Source organism: Peromyscus maniculatus, chromosome 15 (assembly GCF_049852395.1).
Source record: "Peromyscus maniculatus bairdii isolate BWxNUB_F1_BW_parent chromosome 15, HU_Pman_BW_mat_3.1, whole genome shotgun sequence".
Lineage (NCBI taxonomy): Eukaryota > Metazoa > Chordata > Mammalia > Rodentia > Cricetidae > Peromyscus > Peromyscus maniculatus.
The window spans coordinates 82,392,255-82,413,090 of record NC_134866.1 but is presented as its reverse complement, the minus strand read 5'-3'; the positions used below and the strand labels follow the sequence as shown (position 1 = coordinate 82,413,090).

The window sequence follows — 20,836 nt, the reverse complement described above, 5'->3', positions numbered from 1 at the left end:
CACACCCAGCAACAGAATAAGAAAGAAAGATATACAGAAATAGAAAAAGGTAAAAGCCCAGAGACAAAAGACAGACAGGATAATTTTAAGTTAAGGAAAGCTGGCTAGAAATAAGCCAACCTAAGGCTGGGCATTCATACTTAATAATAACTGTCTGTGTGTGATTTAGTTGGGAGCTGGGTGGCGGGCCCCCCAAAAGAGTGAAAACAACAGAAGGGAGCCTCTGTGTCCTCGACTGTGCAGGACCCAAGTCGTCCAACTTAGGAGAAAAGTTGCCTGCCACTCATCAGTTAAAGTTCTGAGATCTGGGCTTTTGAACCAAACTCTAACTCTAGGTTTAAGCTCTAACTCTAGGTTAGAGCTTAAAATTTTCTCCTCCTTGAGCTTGACTGAGAATGGAATATCAACACCAGGAGCTCACTGTGGTCTGAAGGGTGTGTTTTCCCAAATTCCCACATTGAAACGAACCCCTAGTGTAACAGTCCTAAGATGTGGAGCCACTGGAGATGATTAAGTCATGAGAGCAGAGTCTTCACAAATGGCTTTAGTGCCTCTCCCAACCAACCCTCTTTGTGGTGTTATTGCTGGGATGCTACACCCTGGAGGATTTCTAAAGAGAAAATTCATAGATCTGGAGGCTGAGAAGTTCAGTGTCAGGGTATCAGCATGTGATGAGGGCTGTCCTGCTGTTTTTTTCCCCCATGTTGAAAAACAGAGTGGGAGCTGGGCGGTGGTGGCGCACGCCTTTAATTCCAGCACTTGGGAGGCAGAGGCAGGCGGATCTCTGTGAGTTCGAGGCCAGCCTGGACTACCAAGTGAGTTCCAGGAAAAGGCGCAAAGCTACACAGAGAAACCCTGTCTCGAAAAACAAAAAACAAAAAACAACAACAAAAAAAAAAGAAAAAAAAATAGAAAAACAGAGTGGGAAGAGAAGGCAAGAGAAAGCAAGAAGTGTGTAAGCATGATTGTGAGTTTACCATGTGGTGGCTGAGAATTGAATCAGGACCTCTGGAGGAGCATCCAGTGCTCTTAACTGCTGAGCCATCTCTCCAGCCCCTGCGAGCAAGTTTGTAACATCCCCCTTGTGATGACCAAATCACTCCCATGATAATGACATTGACCCAGTGAAGGCAGAGCAATTATGACCTATTCACCTCTTGTAACGCTCTACTTCCCAACAGTGTCTCCCTGGGGAGCAAACCATAGTGCTCTTAAAAAATATATTCAGTGAAGTTCATTTGTACCTAAGATTCTTATAATTTTTAGAAAATTGAAAAAGGGGGCTTTGTTACTATGTGAAAATACTTTAGGGAACCTTAAGGGAAGTTTCTCTTTAACAGTAGTTATTATTGTATTAATCACATTTGTATCTTGGCCATTTCATACATGTACATGATACACAGTGACCACCCTCCCCAACCCTCTCCCATCTCCCTGATAACACCATATGATCCCCACATCACCACAGGTTTCTTTCTTATGTTCTTGTCTATTAATTTTGTGTTGTGACCCACTGAGTTTAACCAGGGCCCTCTGTGTGACTCTGGGTTTGGAGTTATCTGTTGGAGTCTGGTGAGCTCAGCAGTAGGTACATAACTGAAGACAATACTCCACCTCTCCCACGCTCCATTAGTAGCCATTTGTTCAGAAGGGAGAGTTAGGGCCCCATGAGCCCCTTTCTTTCCATGACTGATTATTGACGAGGCCAGTCTTGTCCAGGTCTGGTGTAGGTAATGTCAGTTGTGATTACACAGCAGTGGTTGCGTTGAATCTAGAGGAGGGCATGTTACAGCTCTTCACCCTATCTCCTGGCTCTTCCTCACTGCCCCTCTTCTACAATTGTTGCCCGAGCCCTAAGGGGGTGGTATAAATGTCTTCTTCAGGGCTGAGCCATCAAGACCTTCATCTTTGAGAATCTGGTAGAATGTCCCTACCCCTTTTATTTTGTCTTTACAAGTTTTTACTTTGGGGTCTCAAGATTTCAAATTTTGCCAAATAACATTTTGTAAACATTTCCAGATTGTGATTACTTGCCTTTAAAATTATGAAAACCAACATATATTAATTGATGTGCTGATTACACAGAGAATAGTAGTGATGTATGGTAAGAACTGATGGTCAATCTGATTTTTTAAAAAAATATTTCTTTCATTTTTAATTATGGTGTATAGATATGTCTCTGTGTGGATATGTACACTTGAGTCCAGGTGCCCATGAAAGTCAAAAGCCTTGATCTGGTGGAGCTGCAATTATAGGAGGTTGTGAGCCACTTGATGTAGGTGCTGGGAACTGAATTTGGGTCCTGTTAGCCTCTGAGCTATCTCTCCAGTCCCTGATATTTTCCCCTCAATTTTAATTAATAACAATAATGAACATATTTAATTTTATTATTATTTGTGTACAATGTGTGCCTGTGGATGCAGGTGTGTGTGTACCATACCATCTATGTAGAGACTGGTTGTAACTCCAGGGAGTCAGTTCTGTCCTTCTACACCATAGGACCCAGGGATCAAACTCAGTTGTCAGGCTCATGTGGTAAGTAAGGGCTTTCACCTCACTGGTCCCTGAACTTTTGTCCAGGTAGGAGTGTTTCTTTCCCGAAGTCTTCAAAGCTGGTTTTAGAACTCTTACGGAAGCTTGACTCACTGTCATTTGAAAATTGTTTTTGCTAGGGTCTGAAACAACTCCGTGAATAAGGGATTTCTTTGACAACAAAACAAAAGCCAACACTTCGTCCTTTTGAATAGATAAGCCTTCATGGAAGAGTGGTAAGATGGGCATGGGGTTAGATCTGTGGGGCAGTTATTAAGCAATGAAGACTGAATCCACCTTCTTTGGGCTCAAATGGAATTGAGATTAAAATCTCTTCAACAATAGATCTCTCCCCATTCTGTGGCCTCCACACCTCCCACTACCCACCATCTGCCGCACACCACTGAAGCAAACACTGTCATTCATTTAGTTAATTATTAAATACTCATTGAACACATATCCCATTATGCACAGAGTCATTACATTCTATCATTCCAAGTAGGAGAGAATCTAAGAGCTTGCATGCAGAAACAACTTGTGTGAAGAAATGAAATCAAAAGAATATGGCCTCTCAAATGAGCGTGAAAATCACCCTTCATAGAAGATGGCGGCTTGTGTTTATTGCATTGTTTCCATAATGGGACTGATGATTTGTGCTGAATAATTCATGCTACTTTGCCCACGTCCCTTGAAAGCACTGGCATTTCTGAGGGACAGCTGGCTGAGGTTATGGTGCAGACTGTTGCCACACACTTGCATGTTGCCAAATGGCCTCTCTGGGAGGTTTAGGGGGAGGGGAGTACCACATTTGAGAGGACTGCCTGTGGAATTAAGCAAGCTCTGGTTCAAATTCCAGCTCCACTCTTTGACCTGGGCAAGTAGTTCTATAAGTCTCTATATCTTCATATGCAAATGAAGGCAAAAATTCATCCTCATTAGGATTTATGTTTCTGTTGTAGGCAAAACTGCATTGAGTTTGTGAAATTTCCTTCTTAAGCAGGGAGGGTGAGCTGGTTTAAAGGGAAAGCCCCCTTCCTGGTTAATGCCTTGGATGTGGCTGAGAAAAATCTAGGAACAGAAGTTGGGGATTAGTGGGCACAGGGAAGAAGACTAGAGTGAGAAGAGGCAGGAGGAACCAGTAAAAAGGAGGGAGTCGGAAACAGTGAGGTTTTGATACTTTATCATTGACTTGACTGGCTTTGAATCACCTGGGAGACACACCCTTGGGTGTGCCTATGGGCGTGTTTCCAGAGACGTTGAACACAGGAGGGAAGGTATACCCTAAATGTGGGCAGCACTCACTTGTGGATTGGAGTCCTGGAATGAATGAAAATAGGAAAAGGAGCGAGCAAGCTGAGAATAAGCATCCGTCTTTCTGCTTCCTGATTGTGTATACAGTGTGACCAGATGCCTCATGCCCTCACCTCCATGCCTTCCCCACCGCAGTGTCCTGTGTCCTTTAAAATCATGAGCCCAAATAGACCTTTTTACTCCTTAAACTGCTTCTCTCAAGTATTTTGTCCCAACCATTAGAGAGCTTATACAGTGGTGGTGGCCTGAGGACATTTAAAAATTGTGGTGGTCCTGGGGCTGGAGAGATGGCTCAGAGGTTAAGAGCACTCGCTGTTCTTCCAGAGGTGCTGAGTTAATTCCCAGCAACCACATGGTGGCTCACAACCATTCATAATGGGATCTGGTACCCTCTTCTGGACTGCAAGCATGCATGTAGACAGAATGCTGTATCCCTAATAAATAAATAAATAAATGAATAAATGAATAAATAAATAAATAAATCTTTAAAAAAAAATTGTGGTGGTCCCCAATTTAGTAAACTTGTCCGGGCTCTCCTCTGGGGAAGGCTGTTTCTCCGGCTCTCAGCATTCTGTAGTTCTTTGTGCAGGTTGAAGCCTGATGAGCTTTCCCGGTCCATGTTAGCATGTCTGCTAATGTTCAGCTCATGTTTAAATCATCGTATTGCGAGAGAGACTCCATGGGTGCAGCTTCTGACATTCCCAGGAGACACCATACAACAGCAAACTTCCTGTTCCTCTGGCTCTTACAATCTGTCTACCACAGCTTTCACAGTGTTCTCTGAGCTGTACGTGAGGGAGTTGTAATGTTAGGATGGGTCTCCACAATTCTGCATTTTTTTCTTGGTTGTGGTTTTCTGTGCTGGTCTCTGTCTGTTGCAAAGAGAAGTTGACTATCCAATATCAAATAGTCATCCCTGAAAACATACATGTAATTAACATTATACAAACTGAACAGGTTGTATTTATGTATTTAGAAATATGTATGTATGTATGTATGTATGTATGTATGTATGTATGTATGTAACAGCAATTAATGAAAAAGGAATCCTTGAATTTGAAAGGGAGCAAGGAGGGGCATATGGGAGAGTTTGAAGGGAAGAAGGGAAGGGGAGAATGATATAACTGTACGATAATCTCGAAGAATACAGGAAATAATCTAAAAAGTTGTCAGTTCTACTCTGATGTGAGCCCTTCTTCATTTTCCAGGTCTTACTAGTCTGCTTTCCACTCCTGTCCCTGGTCCAGCCTTTGGTAAACTCTGTGAAGTTCACTAGTGTTCTGTGACGGGTTTTGTGTGTGTTGTGCAATTGAAGGGGAGATGACCTAGATGTCAAGGACAGAGACCACGGTAATGCGCCAGGAAGCTAGTGAGGTCTTGCGGTTGTCTCCAAGCTGACTAGATTTCAAGGGGACAGGTTTGCACTGACATGTGAATGTCATTAGACAATCTTTATGAGCTTTACTCTGTTCCAGATACTGACATATGAACACTGTCATATGAGTCATATGAGTGTTACTGACATATGAGTGTGAGTTATCTCCTCCCAGTCACTCATTGAGAGTCCAGTTTAATCTTTGCAGCAAGTCCATGGAATATCAGAGTACCATGGTCACCCTCATTTCAAAATGAGGAAGCTGAGCTTGATAGAGGTTATATAACTGGGCCAAGTTCACCCAGGATATATTTATGTGTATGTGCACATGCACACACATATGTCTTTTTTTTTTTTTTTTTTTTTTTTTTTCAAGACAGTAGTTTTGGTACCTGTCCTGGATCTCGCTCTGCAGACCAGGCTGGCCTCAAACTCTCTGAGATCCACCTGGCTCTGCCTCCCGAGTTCTGGGATTAAAGGCGTGTGCCACCACTGCCTGGACCATATACGTCTTTTAAGATATGTCTTATCTCACAACCCATTCTAGTAATTGTTATGGTAGACTAATTCCTACTATGTTATTCTGCTTTATCTGATGAAAATGATGGATATTGATGTCTAATATTCTTGACATACCGTTGATTTTAAGTCATTTTTCCCTAGAAATGAGATGAGGATTATAGTTCAAGCAATTTGTTTGGAGGAACATCTCAGAAAATACACACAGAGAAGAGAAGAGAAGAAAAGAGGTGTGATGGTAAGTCTCATTCGGTAACTTGACTGGCTATCTAGAAATCAGGCGTCATTCTGAGTGCCGTGTGCTTGTGAGGGTGAGGCTGGAGGAGATCAATTTTTGTATGAGCAGACTGATAAAAACAGACTGCCCTTCCCAATGGGATGGGCTTCAGTTAACCCACAGAATACCTGAATATAACAGGAAGGCTAAGAAAGAATTCCCTTTTTCTTCCCCTGACTCACATAGGACATCAGTTTCCTTGCGTTTCCCTCAGACCGGAACAAACATCACTGGCTCTTCTAGGGTCCTTGGAATACAACAGGAATTATACTTTTGTCAATACTGCGTCTGCAGCTCTCCCACTACAAATAGGGGGCTTCTCAGCCTCTATTGTTATGTGAGATAATTTCTTATTCTCTCTCCCCTTCCCCCACCTCCTCCCATCTTCCCTTTCTTTCCTTCCTCTTCCCTCACCCTTTATAGATTCTCCAGTGGGTTCTATTTTTCTGTAAAACCATAATTCAGCAAGGGAAAAGCAAAATAGTGATGTAGTGTTAGTGTTATCAGCTTTGGCCGATCCTTCCTGGAGCTCTAGAGCGCACATTACAGGTCGGTTCTACTTTGAGTCAATTAATGGCTGAGGTCCGCTTCTATGGTTGGGTGGGGACAGTGGGTTAGCTCCCTGGAGAAAGGAGAAGGTGTGATCTATCTGTGGACACAAACAGTGGGGATGGAAGCACTAGATGGGAAAGGGACCTGAATTGGATGCTAATAGCTGCCACTCCAGTGGACAATTAGCAGCCATTATCATCTCCTCTATTTTGATTTTCTTCTCATCTAATAGAACATAAAAGAAATAAATCAGAATGCAGAAAAAAATTGTTGATGGTCTATTCAAAATATAAATTACTTTTCTCCCATCCATGTATTTGCCTTTAAAAAACTTAAGATGTGATAATAAAGTTCTAAAATTATTAAAAATGTAAAAGCAGGACTGGAGAGGTGGCTTAGCGGTTAAGAACATAGACTGCTTTTCCAGAGGACCTGAGTTTGATTCCCAGAACCTTTCTCAGGTGGTTTACAATCTCCTGTAACTCCAGCTCCAGGGAATCTGACACCTTTGGCATCTGTGAAAACCTGCACTCATATGCACCTAACCACACACACCACACATAAAATAATAAATATTCATAAGATAAAAGCAATAATAATACAAAATGTTTCAGTAATACAAAACAATACATCAGGGACAGTCTTTGGCAATCTCGTCATGCCTTTTCTCTTCCCCAGATGTAATCCAGTTACTGTTTAGTATGTAGCCTTTCTTATTTCTTATTCTATTTTCTTATATACACATGGATACTTACATGTATACTTTCAAAGTTAGATTTGAAGTTATCTTCTTTGGCATAGTGACTTGGGCACTTAAGTTTTCACTCAGCAAAATGTCCTGAAGACCTTCTGGCAGCACACACCAGCCTTCCTCATTCTTTTGAATGGTACTGTGTAATTTCCAGCCTATATGTGTCATAATGTGTTCACTTACCTGCCTATTATTGATGTCTAGGTGCCTCCCGTACTTCTCTCACAAACAATGCCATAATGAAGTAGATAGAAATTTGTGTTGAGCATGAAGTTGTGTGGGTAGGGAGATCGGGAGGATCTGGGAGGACTTAGGGGTGGAGAAAAAGTATGACTAAAATATATTGGGCAAAACATTAAAAAAAAGAAATAAAATTCGTGTTCTGCATTTTCCTCTTAACTCTGCATCATTACACAGTTCTAATTATGTTACTATTGATTTATTCTAAAAATTTTGCTTTTATATTTTGAGACAGAGTCTTACTATGTAGCCTAGATTGGTATAGAATTTGTGATCCTCCTGCTTCAGCCTATGAGTGCTGGGATTTCAGGCAATTGTTTTAAACTTGCTTCATAATGGTCTATTGAGTTAACAAATCATCATTTATTTAATCATCTTCCTGCTTCTGATTGCACAGGACATACCACAAATACTTATATTTTTAATATATGTATATATATATACATTATACAAATTATGTATATATATTATACAAATGCTATTTGTATAGAAGTATTTAAAAACATAATAATATGAAGCATATATGATATAAGGTAATATAAAAATTCATTATAATCATAATATATGTATTTTTCCCTACTTATTTTGGAGTATTTTCTCAGGAGTGGGTTTAGTGCATGAACTTTGCAGAGTTTCGTATACTAAGTCATGTACTGCACAGCCTCCTCAGGAAACCCCCACTGCAAAACACAGACATTGTATGATTGCTTTGTTGCCTTAATAGTAAACACAGGTAACCCTACTGAGAGGGGAACTGAATCTTTAGGAACTAGGTCCTGTGGTCAGTGAAGGAGAAGTAGAAACCTGACCATAAAGCTGAGTTCTCATGACCAGACGGGCACTTGACACATGCAAATTCTGGTTGTGCCCAGAGGGGCACAGGTACAGGGTTTCCAGTGCAGAACTTCCTCAAGCAGAATTGACTTAGAGGTGCAGCAACCCAGGTAATGAAAACCAAGAACTGGATAAGAAGAGAATAAAGTGGGCCTGGTCACAGGCACAGCTGTAATTCCAGCTACCCTGGAGCATGACAATCCTCTGTAGCATTCTTGGGCTACAGAGTGAAATTTAAGACCAGGTTGGGGAACTTAGCAAGACCCTGTCTCCAAATAAAAATTTAAAATAGGGTTGTAGTATAGCTCACAGGCAGAGCAGTTCTTAGTGTGTTTGAGGCTATTGGTTCAATGCCCAGTATCAGAAAATCAAGACAAAACAAGTCATAACAATATCTGTAAACATCCACACATCTTACCCTACATCTTAATGATGTGTTATTAATATTATAGCTGTAAAATATTAATGTTAATAGTACTACTGTTAAGGCTTAAGTGCTACTACATACCAGGTCTCTTCTGAGTGCTTTATTTAGCACTTCTTTAATCCTGTAGCAACTCTTGGAGGTGAGTTATTTTTTAAAAACTTTAATCTGATAGCTAAAAAATTAATTGTACATTTTTATGGAGTACCACGTGCTTTCAATATATGCACATGTTTTATATTTGAGTTCAGGGAAAGACGCTTGTCAACACCTAACAGTGACCATGTACTGTGGTGAAACAAGATGGCTGTTTTTGTCCTCATTTTATGGACAAAGTTCTGTTCTGGAACTTTCCTAGGTCTTCCATTGGATAGATGCCAGGCCAGAGAGGTGATCAGCTCTGCCTTTGTCTCCTGACCACAATGCTCAACTGTAGTCTCCTATTCAGTGGTCACTGCATACCTTCTCAGACGGTGGGTTTTTCCACCAAGTAGCCATCATTTAAAAGAATGAGTAATGGTTAAGAGGAACCCAACTCTAATACTGTAGCTGAAGTTCCCACAATGAAAAGGGCCAACAGTTCAACCGTCTTTTAGATAATTCCAACAATGACCCTGAGGGTGTCCATCTCGACAGAGGTGTTCACCGGAGCAAATTGGTGGATCTTAGACTTGAGTTTCAAAGGAAGCCATAAAATTGCTGATGTGACTGTATGTTTTCCACAAGAAATAACTCAGGTATCCAGAGACTTGGTGAAGAGGTTTAAAAGCTAAAAATACCAACCCTGTTTCACTGACCTCACACGGGCAGGAGATTTCTGAGAGAGCCATGTTTTCCCTCATTCCATCCAGGCTGCCCTGGATGGAAACAAGCAGATCCTGGTGCCTTGTTATTTCAAGAAAAGTTGGGGGTGGGTGGCTTAAGGATTCTTAAAAATGAGGAACATGCCCATTTGGGACTCTGAAGCCATGCTTTTGTTTGAATCTGTGTAGGGGGCATGGAGGTCTTTGTTCTTATAGACATGCACTAGGGGAACCTGGAATGTTGAGCACACAGGATTGTTCCTTCAAGGGAAGGAACACAAGACCTGTTTTTGGCACAGATGGCTAGAGCAGGTGTGGTTTTTAGCCTACTGACCTTTGTGCAGCTGGTGTGGCTGAAATCTTTCCTGCTTTAGATCCTCTTCCTGATTATTCTTGTAAACTTGTTTTTCTCAGCCCATAGAACCTATCTAATGGAAGGTTCTGATGTCTGATCTGTAGTTAGCATGCTTTGTTTCTCAAAGAGATGTAGGTATGCTTTGTTGGGCACAAGGGATTGAGTTAATCATCATAAGAATATTTTTTAATCAGATTGTGCTGTTTTAAAATATTCCTAAAATAACTTGGAGTCAGATTCCTGAAGTTTGAATCAACAATGGCTACTAAATCATGTTGTGCTGAATTTCCTTCTTACCTCTCAAAACTCACACTCTGCTGACCTTGAACATCCCAGAGACATTGCTGTGCCTTTGAGAGATTCCAGAATAAGAAAGAAACTGATACTGAAAGCAGCAACCATGTTGCCATTGGTCCAGAAATGCTTGCACAGAGTGCAGGTAGGCTTGAGATATCATTAAAAAAATGTATACATTCACCCTATTTAAATCCTTCCTTCATTTGCATCTTCTATGTACCCAAGGAAAAGATTTATTTCTGAGCAATGAGTGATAACATCTGAAGCTATTAGTAATGCTAGTCTAACACCCTGCAATGCATCTTAGAAGGAGCAATTTAATTAGACATTCTTCCTTCTGTACTTGGAGCCAGCCCAGATATCTCTTTTCTCTCTTCCTATGTGTTTGATTATTCCCCAACTTCAACACATATCCCTTAGAGACTTGGCAACAAGAGTTTTTCTCTTTTACCTTTTGATTCGTTTCTTTTCCTATCTGTATGTCTGTCTGTCTGTCTGTGGTGGTTTCAATGACATCAGCCCCTGCAGGCTTATATATTTGAATGCCTGGTCCCCAGTTGGTGGAACTATTTAGGATGGATTAGGAGGTGTGGCCTTGTTGGAAGAGGTGTATTATTCACCATTTCAAAAGCTCTCTCTCTGCCTCCTACTTGCAGATAAGGATGGAAGCCCTTAGCTACTGTTCCAGCACCATGCCTGCCAGCCTGATGCCATGCTCCCCAACCTTGATGGTCATGGACTCACATTCTGAAACTGTAAGTCTTGATAAACTCTTTCTTCTATAAGTTGTGTTGGTTATGATATCTACACAGAAATAGAAATGTAACCAAGGCATGCGCTCTCTTTTTCTCTCCCTCCGTCCCTCCCTCCCTCTCTCTATTCATCTACCTATTACCATCTTCTATTTATCTGTTTCTATCATCAACCATGTCTCTGCTTCTACTTTTGATTAATATGCTTCCATTATTGCTTCTATCATTGCCACTGCCACCACCACATATTTTTGCTATAGATTAAAGATTTAGCATTCTGCTAAATACATTATGCAGTTCATTGCATTAAAATATGTGTAATGTGATACATTATCATTGTATATATATTTATAGAATACAATGTGCTGTTTTGATATATGTATAACAACACGGACTGACTAAATCGAGCTAATTAACATATCCATCACTTCAAATACTTGTTTTAGGTGGGTGAGAATATTTTAAATCTACTCTTAGCAGCTTTGAAATGTGCAATAGACTATTATTAACTATAGTTGCCATGCTGTAATAGGTATCAGATTCTTCCTAATGGAAACTTGGTTTTCTTTGAGCAACATCTTCCCATTGTCCCCACTTCCTCACACCCTTTCAGCTTCTGGCAACTACCATTCTACTTTCTGCTCTAGGTTAATTTTTTTTAAACAATTTGTAATATAAATGAGATCATGTAGCATTTGTCTTTCTATCCCTGGCTCATTTAATTTTGTCCAATGTCCTGGAGGTTCATCCATGCTAGTTAGAAAGACTGAATAGCACCCCTTTGGGTGTCTAGAACACATTTTCTTCATTCATTAATTGATGGAGACTTGGGTTGACTTAGTATTTTGACTATATGGAAATGAACAGATGGAAAGATAGTCTGTAGTCAGGATCATCAACATTTCCTCTTCCCATGATCACAAACAAGGGAGCTGCCAAAGCCAGAGACCCCAGAACATGTCCTGAGTGGTCTTTGTTCTTTTAGTGGTGCCCATTGGCTTGAGAGAAGCTAGTTCACTGAGCGGCTAGGGCAATTTTGGACCTAGAAGACTCCTTCAAGTATATATCTCTCCTTCCTCCCAGTGTGATCCCTCCTTCTCTCCCAGTGCGTATCTCTTCTTCCCTGCCAGTGTATAGCTTTTCTTCCTTTCTCGTGCATTTTCCCTTCTGGTGTGCACCTTTTGGTATTCACTAGGATTTTTGTTGAAATATTTAGCGGTTCATTAGGCTTTCAAACCATTTTCAAAGAATGGAATTTTGAACAACACCGATCCTTCAAACATATTTCCTCACAGTTCTCTGGGTGTTCTGTGTATTAAGAGAGGGGATTCTGGGTATTTCTTCTTTATTGAAACAGGTATTTCAGCTTTCTAGTAGAGGCAATAGTTCTTTTTTTCCCCCTTTGTCCTAGCAGCTTTATTTACAGGAAAATTCAGATTAGAAGGAATGATTACAGTAAGAACCCATCCCTAACAGTAATACTGATTTTTTTTTTTTTTTGGTTTTTCGAGACAGGGTTTCTCTGTGTAGCTTTGCGCCTTTTCCTGGAACTCGCTTTGGAGACCAGGCTGGCCTCGAACTCACAGAGATCCGCCTGCCTCTGCCTCCCGAGTGCTGGGATTAAAGGCATGCGCCACCACCGCCCGGCAGTAATACTGATTTTAAGAGTAATGCTATTTTTTTTTTTTTTTTTACTGATTTTTAAGATTGAGTTAACACTGTATAATACCTACTCAGTGCTCCAGAGAGAGAGATAAGCCCCCTCTCATCTGTCTCAGCCACTGCTTATATAAACACCCCTATTAGGATACACTACCAAGTATTTTTAAACCTGTATCTCAAAGAGTCTTTGGAGGTATCTGTAAGTAAGACATACTTACTCCCATTTTCTAGGTAAGGAAGCAGATATTCACAGAAAATAACTTACCCAGCTATGAATTTTTTAACTTTTTTTTTAGTTATTTCCTCACTTCTTTTCCTTTTTAAAAATTTAAAATCTATTTATTTATTTTACACCCTGACCATAGTTTCCCCTCCCTTCTCCCAATCCCCCCTGTACCTCACCTCTGACCCCCTAACCCCATCCACTCCTCCTCTAATTCTATTCAGAAAATGGCAGGAGGCAATAGATCTTGAGTCAAGATGCTGATCAGAGGGTTTCTCTGATAAACTGGGATAATCCACCCCAGGGCTTCCTTATGTGAGATAATCAACAAAATGAACTCCATGGATAAATCTATCTAATACATATGAATTTCAGTGTACTATCTTGATTGTACAGGGACATATTTCATTTCCTAATTTTCTATACTCTGCCATCTGTCCAGGTCAATGGGAAATTCCCATTTGGACATACTTGGGTCCCTTCCAGTCTTCTTCCCCAGAAGGGTTCTGCAAGACTCTGTGGGCTTACAGAGCACCAAAGCAGTTGAGATGTGTGGTGACAGTGTGTCCCCCAATATATTGTGTGCCCTAATAAACTTATCTGGGGTCAGAGAACAGAACATCCAGTAGACAGACATAGAGGACAGACTCATACACCTTTAATCCTAGCCTTCTGGAGGCGGAGATCCATCTGGATCTTTGTGAGTTCAAAGCCACACTGGAAACAACCAGGCATGGTGACACACACCTTTAATCCCAGCACTTGACAACTCATGTCTTACTTGGGAAAGACACATGCCCTCAATACCAGGAAGTTATGTCAGGAAACAGAAAGGTCTATTAAAGCGTGAGGACCAGGAACTAGGTTTTTTAAGCTTTTAGGCTTTTGAGCAACAGTTCAGCTGAAATCTATTCGGATGAGAACTCAGAGGCTTCCAGTTTGAGGAAACAGGATCGGCTGAGAGTTGGTGAAATTCGTCTACAGAGATGCTGCCCACAGCAGTTTCTGCTCTAGAGATGCTCAACAGTCCAACCTACACCCTCTGTGGTGGGCTCCCTGATGCTTCTGTACTGTGGGACACAGGAGTTTGGGTGAAGTTGGGATCCCCTGCTAAAGATTTGACTCTGTTAGGAGTAGGGAATATTGTCTCTGCTCTCGTGGCCCCCAAACCAGCTTCTGTAGCTCTGATCTGGAGATGAAATCCAACTGGTCTTGCCACGAGTCTCCCCTGAGACAAGTAAGGTAAGTCTGCCTTTTCCTTCAATGGGGAAGAGAAAATTGAGAAGACCAGACGAAAATATACTTCCCTCAGAGTCTTATCGCTTGGTATTGGGAAACACTGCACATCTAGTTCTACTTTTGTCTTTCCATATCAAAGGCTCTTGAGAAGTCCCTTAATATGAAAATATATTTACATTTATTTAAAACAGAGATCCCCAGATTTATTTGCTGTCCCCCCCACCATGTTTTGGAGAATGCTCTTTAGGAAATCTGGGAGCTCTATGCAAATCTGTTACTACCTGTACTTTGGAGGCCCTAGAACAATACTCTGACACCTGACAGAGGGACATTTGTTCTTGTTGTTTAGAGCTTAAGTCATCAGAATTCTCCCCACCAGCCTCTATTTATTTTTTTCCCCCCAGCATTCTTTCTTGTTTGTTTTTTGTTTTTCGAGACAGGGTTTCTCTGTGTAGCTTTGCACCTTTCCTGGAGCTCACTCTGTAGCCCAGGCTGGCCTCGAACTCACAGAGATCCACCTGGCTCTGCCTCCCGAGTGCTGGGATTAAAGGCGTGCGCCACCACTGCCTGCCTCCCCCAGCATTCTAAGACCTCCCTAGGCATTATCCATGGCAAAAGCTCCGCGTTTCTGGGCACTTGAATTATATCCTTAGGACCCAGTGCATAGGCATGGATGGTTTATCCACATGGAGAGCTTAACTAAGCCCGAGGTAATAATCCAAAAACGAGCATGGTTCTGAATGACTGCTGGCACACAAGCCTACTGAGTCTCTTTCTCACTTTAGCAAGCAGCATACACCGTGACTTTGGTGGCACAGCTAGCTGAGAAGAGAGAGAAACTCTGGCTGGAGGGCGAAGACAGAAACCACCCTTCATCACTGCCTGTGTATTCCAGAATATTCTTTTGAGGCGTGTTAGTCCCTGTGTCTTTTAGTTCCTTATCTATAACTGGGCTTTTTGTTTCCCTGCTCAAGGTCACCCCGTGAGCCTCGCACCCCATCTTGGGTCCTGTTTTGGCTGCATTTTTTTGCTCCAGAATGATTTCTCACCCATGATTCATAAGTGGGAAACCTCCCAAACCTTCGCTGCTGTCCTACCCTTGGCTAGCAAGGGAACCTAAGCCAAGTAGACAGAAGTACCCTGTGGGCAAATGCCTGGGGCCTCTCTTGGCATTCCCAGGGCACTAGTCTGTGAGCCCCACTAATGAGGAGGATTTCAGGGGAGAAACTTTGGGCAGCAGGCTTTTCTGAATCACATCTCTTGATGTTTTTCCCCAGAGTATGTCTGGCTTTCAGAAGGGAGTGTTGAAAGGAAGGCGCAGCTCTTAGAAAATGGCTTCTGGCACCTTCACTGCTGGAGGGAAGAGTCAGGCTTCTTCCAAGCTTCCAGTCCAAAGCCTGGGGTCTGAGCTAACCTTGTTGACACCTTGTCCTCTGTAACAGAGAATACCAAATGTACCTGTAAATGCAGGAAGCAGCAGACCTTGGGACCTCTGGGGGTAGGCTCAGCTGTCAGCTTGGAGCTTTCTGGAGGCACAAAGCAATGGGAGGCTCCGCAGGGCAAGAAAAGACTTGAGATCCTCCATGTTAGCAGATCCAGAGGGTTTTCAGTTGGGCCAACTACTTCTTACTCCACTCAACTGACCCTAGAAATGCTTGGCTTAACTGCAGAGCTATATCAATTACAGTAATTTACATGAATTATTTACCAATTATCTTTAATTACCAGGCTGCATGATAGTGATTATGCATATCATCAAATGTGTGCCAGATCAACTTGGTTGCAAGATTTATTTGATTGCAATACTAATCATTGTGCACATCTGCTTAGTGTTTGGGAGTTGCTTACAAGTATGAGCCTTTTCTCATACCTTGAAAACAATAGAGCTAACACTGGAAGGCACTTGCTGTTCATGGACAGGTTGAAGGAAGAGAGAAAGATAAGCAATGATAATTACTATCTGCTCCCAACCCCATAAATTTAGATGATTAATTCTGGAGACAAAGCAAGGCCAACTGGACCTCATTAGAACATGAGCTTCTATTCTTGAGGTCAGGAACTTGTTTCTTATTCATATTTCTACCTTAGTTTCCAATAGGTAGGATTTCCACAAAGAGTGGTTGAATTGAATTGAGCTGAATTTGAAATGGTAGCAGGCTTCATTTCGCAGCCAAAAATTTTTATACTGAGACTATCACAAGATAATGTACTGAGGCCATTTCTTCCACTACTCTGACAGCTCATAAGATCACATCCATGGGATTTTATGGAGGCAAAAATATTACACAGAATGAAAGGCAGTACTGATGTGCTTTGCGTTTATGACATCTGTGAGCTACAGAGCTAGCATCTCATTCCCCAAGAGAGGAAGCTGAGCTCATTAATTGCTTAAATACACATGGCATTGGGCGAGGCCACCATTATCACAAAAGTCATGTGCTAACAGCATCTAGTAACTTGTGTTTTTTTGGTTGTTAATAAATTATTTTTATCGTTTTAAAAATAACATTTTCACATGGCATACACTGAAGCCATACAATAGTGAAAGGTGGATCTCTTTCTTCTACCCATGTCCTCAGTTGATTTCTCAAGGGCAAGCTTGCCTACAGTTTATTTATTTATTTATTTATTTATTTATTTATTTTATTTTATTTTATTTTATTTTATTTTTTTTGGTTTTTCGAGACAGGGTTTCTCTGCGTAGCTTTGCACCTTTCCTGGAACTCAATAGGTAGCCCAGGCTGGCCTCGAACTCACAGAGATCCACCTGGCTCTGCCTCCCGAGTGCTGGGATTAAAGGCGTGCGCCACCACCGCCCGGCCTACAGTTTATTTTTAATTCTTTATAAAGATCTTCTGTGCATATACTTATATGTATATAGGTAGTTTTCCTTGAAAATCAGGAGATTAGTTAATGGTTAAGATATGGAAAGTATAAAGAATAATACTGCAAACAAATATGTGTCTTACTGCCACATTTAATAAATAAACCCATTGCAGCTGAAGCTTTGGAATGCCTAGTTCCATGTCTGTCCAGGAGGTAATTACTTTCTGAACTTGGTTCTCTTGTGAAGTCATGCTTTTATGATGCATTTATATTTCCTAAAGCAATGTACAGCCAAACTTTTAAACAGTGTATTTATGGAAGGACGTTGCTCATATAACTTCTTTCATGGGATTTTGCACTCAGCATTCTGAAAGTCATCCATGTAAACATCTACAGCTATACTTTCTTCATTTTATAAATAAGCTATATGATATTCTAGTATATGAATGTATCTCAGTGTATACATTGCTTCACTTTTTTCATGAATAATTAGGTTGTTTTATGTTGTTATCATTTTATTTATGTGAATATATGTGTATATCTATGTGAGTGTATGACATGTGTGTGGGTGTGTGGGTGTGCCCACGGAAGCCAGAAGAGTGAGTCAGATCTCTTGGAGTTGGAGTTGTAAGTAGTTATGAGTCATCACACCTGGGTACTGGGAACAAATTTGTGGGTCCTCTGGAAGAGTAGCAGCTGCTTTTAACCACCGAACCATCTATCCAGCCTCATTTTAGTTTTAGAGACACAAACAATATTGTAGCAAACAATCTTGTGTGTTCCTCCTGATATAAGTGTCTAATTCTCTAAGTTTATGCCTAGGAACAATATTATTTGGTCATGGACTACGTATATTATGAATCTTTGAAGATATTGAGAAATTGTTCTTTAATGTGGTTCTGTCCTTGCAAAATTTGTTTTTAGATAAGAAAATTATTTGAGTGCAATAAACAGCCGGGTGGTGGTGGCGCACGCCTTTAATCCCAGCACTCGGGAGGCAGAGCCAGGCGGATCTCTGTGAGTTCGAGGCCAACCTGGGCTACCAAGTGAGTTCCAGGAAAGGCGCAAAGCTACACAAGAGAAACCCTGTCTCGGAAAACCAAAAAAAAAAAAAAAAAAAAAAAAAAGAGTGCAATAAACAGTCAGAGTTCGGAATTGAACTGATTTAGATGTCAAGATTCTTTTCTTGGAAGAGGTGAACTGGGATTTGAACCCAGGAACTCTACTCTGTATCCTTTCTATTTTTTTTGATATCCTATCTCCTTTTTATCCAAAGGTGCTCTAGCTCCTTGCTTGTGAATTTTGAGCCAGATGAAAATACAAGTTCATATGTAGCTTGAATTATATTTTGTGTATGTGATTGTAGAGAAGACCCCAGTCTCTGCCTTCCTCCTTTCATATTTCCTGGTAATGGGGTTCAGGACATGCTCTCCTCAAATACAGCATCTTGGCATTTGAGCAACAGGCAGAAATAGGAAGGTCACTCTTAACTTGGCCTGCTGTTCTCCTCTGAGGCATGTCATAAAGCCTAGGTCAGAGCTTTTGATCTTGCCCTGAAGCGGGTCACCCTAAGATGCCCTCCCACATATTGAGGGAAGGAGCATTCTTATTTCCAAGCACAGGGACGCAGCATCCAGCTGGCCTTGCTAAACCCATAACAGTTTATTGCTATTGGATCAGATCCATTTTACGATTGTGCTTCTCCGAGAGTGACTGTTTCTTCATCAGCTCTATCACACTGGCACTGTGTAGGTCTGCCTCTGTTCAGGTCTTCATTTCCTTATGACAGCTCCGTGTCACCTGAAATTTTATATTAACTCAGTTTGTATGTTTTCCCCTCTTGTCTGATCTGCCTACTATGGGTTCCTTAGCCACACCCTGTGAAATAGGTTAGGAAAGATTTCTTTCTCCCAGCACTGTTACGGACATTTTTTTCCCTGCTTCTTCTTTCTAAACTTTGACTCAATTTCTTTGAGATTCACACTATATATGGCTCCTGTTCAATGCTTCTGATTCTGGTCTTAGACTAAGTATTCTTCAGTCTCTTTCTCTCTCTCCCTCTTTCTCTGAGACAGGGTTTCTCTGTGTAGCTCTGACTGTCCTAGAACTCACTCTGTAGACCAGGCTGGCCTTGAACTCACAGAGATCTGCCTTGCTCTGCCTCCCGAGTGCTGGGATTAAGGCGTGCACCACTACATCTGGCACCCATCAGTTTCTTAATGGGTAGCTAGCTAGTATCTTATGGGCATTTTTGAGACTATGATAATCTTATTTCTCATCCTACTTTCACCCACTAATTCTAGCATCCATCAGTGATTACTCTGCTTAAAAAATCAGTGCTATTTTGGTTGTTAGTTGGTGATATATGACTTCTTTAAATCTGAAAAATTCCCTACAAAAGGGTTTAATCATTATATTGCAAGTACAGACAAAACAAAAATGGAATTAGTAAATATGAAAGGCTGTTTGTTACCATCTAACTTACAAATCCTGACTGAATATATGAAAAGCAAACAAAAGTCTAACAAATCTCCCTCCCAAATTCACTAGGATTTGGTTAGTTTGCAATTGTAATAGGCTAACATTGGAAGTCTTCAAAGTAAGAATTTGCAAAGAAAGACACAAATAAATGGCCATCAGGTATATGAAATAATTTTTAACATTACTAATCATCAGGAAAGCTCCAATTAAAGCCATAAGGAAACACTACCTCACATATGTTAGAGTGATTGCTATGAAATGGATGAATAATAACAAGTATTAGCAAATATGTGAGAACAAAAGAAACATTGCACATAGTTGGTGGGCAGAATGCAAATTAATATAGCCTTCATGGAAAACATGGTTTCTGAAAATTAATTAATTGATAGACCAACTACAGCATGATTCAGCCACCCTACTACTGTTTTTTTAATTTTTTCTTCTAGATTTATTATTTTTTTTCATATGAGTGCTTTGCTTGCACATATGTCTGTGCGCCACATACATGCCTGGTGCCTGAGAAAGTGGTGAGGGTCCATGTGGGTGCTGAGAATTGAACCTGGGTCCTTCACAAGAACAAGTACTCTTAACACTGAGTCAACTCACCAGCTGCCACTACTGGGTTTTCGTCCAGATGTGCATCAGTGTGTCAAGATATCTGCACTTCCATGAGTATAATAAGTTCTTTGGTGGTTTGAATAGGTATGGCCCCCATAGACTCATGTGTTTGAATGTTTGGCCCATAGAGAGTGGCACTGTTAGGATGGCCTTGTTGGAATAGTGTGGCCTTGTTGGAGGAAGTGTGTCACTCACTGTAGGGGTGGACTTTGAGGTCCCATATACTCAAGCTATGCCAAGCACACAGATTCCTTCTGCTGCCTGAGGATCAAGATGTAGAACTCTCAGCTCCTTCTCCAGCACCATGTCTGCCTGTGTGTTGCCATCTTCCTGCCATGATGATAATGGACTGAACCTCTGAACTGTAAGCCAGGCCCAATTACATGTCTTCCTTTATAAGAGTTGCCATGGTCATGGTGTCTCTTCACAGCAATGGAAACCCTGAGACAAGGATCATTGATAATAACCAAGATAAGTGATCAGCCTAACTGTCCCTTTGTGGTTGAATGGACAAAGCAAATGTAGCACAAATACAGAATAGACTATCATTTGGCTTTAAAGAGAGGGAAGCCCTGTCTTGGCAAAAATACACAATGAGGAGGACAGTATGCTAAGTAGAATAAGTCAGGCAGATACTGTATGATCCTGCTTAAATATGAAACATAAAAACATCCAACATAAAGAGAGTAAAGTGATGTTTGCCAGAGGCTAGAGTTAGAAAGATCAGGCAGGTGATGTTGGTCAAAGAACTCAAAATTTCAGATT

At 41.1% G+C, this 20,836-nt stretch overlaps 2 long non-coding RNA genes across 2 annotated transcripts in view; one reads left to right on the top strand and one right to left on the bottom strand.

Moving 5' to 3' along the window:
• LOC121822843 (uncharacterized) overlaps positions 1 to 1,069 on the bottom strand; it is a 29,934-nt gene extending 28,865 nt beyond the window's left edge. The window contains exon 1 of the long non-coding RNA XR_013044843.1: positions 978 to 1,069. This is a non-coding gene — a long non-coding RNA (uncharacterized LOC121822843). The remainder of the gene's footprint in view (positions 1 to 977) is intronic.
• Positions 1,070 to 5,057: 3,988 nt separating this feature from the next.
• Positions 5,058 to 11,027, top strand: LOC121822842 (uncharacterized). Its single transcript, XR_006064121.2, has 3 exons — positions 5,058 to 5,193; positions 5,882 to 5,975; positions 10,927 to 11,027. It is a non-coding gene; the product is annotated as an uncharacterized LOC121822842 (long non-coding RNA).
• The last annotated feature ends 9,809 nt before the right edge of the window (positions 11,028 to 20,836 follow it).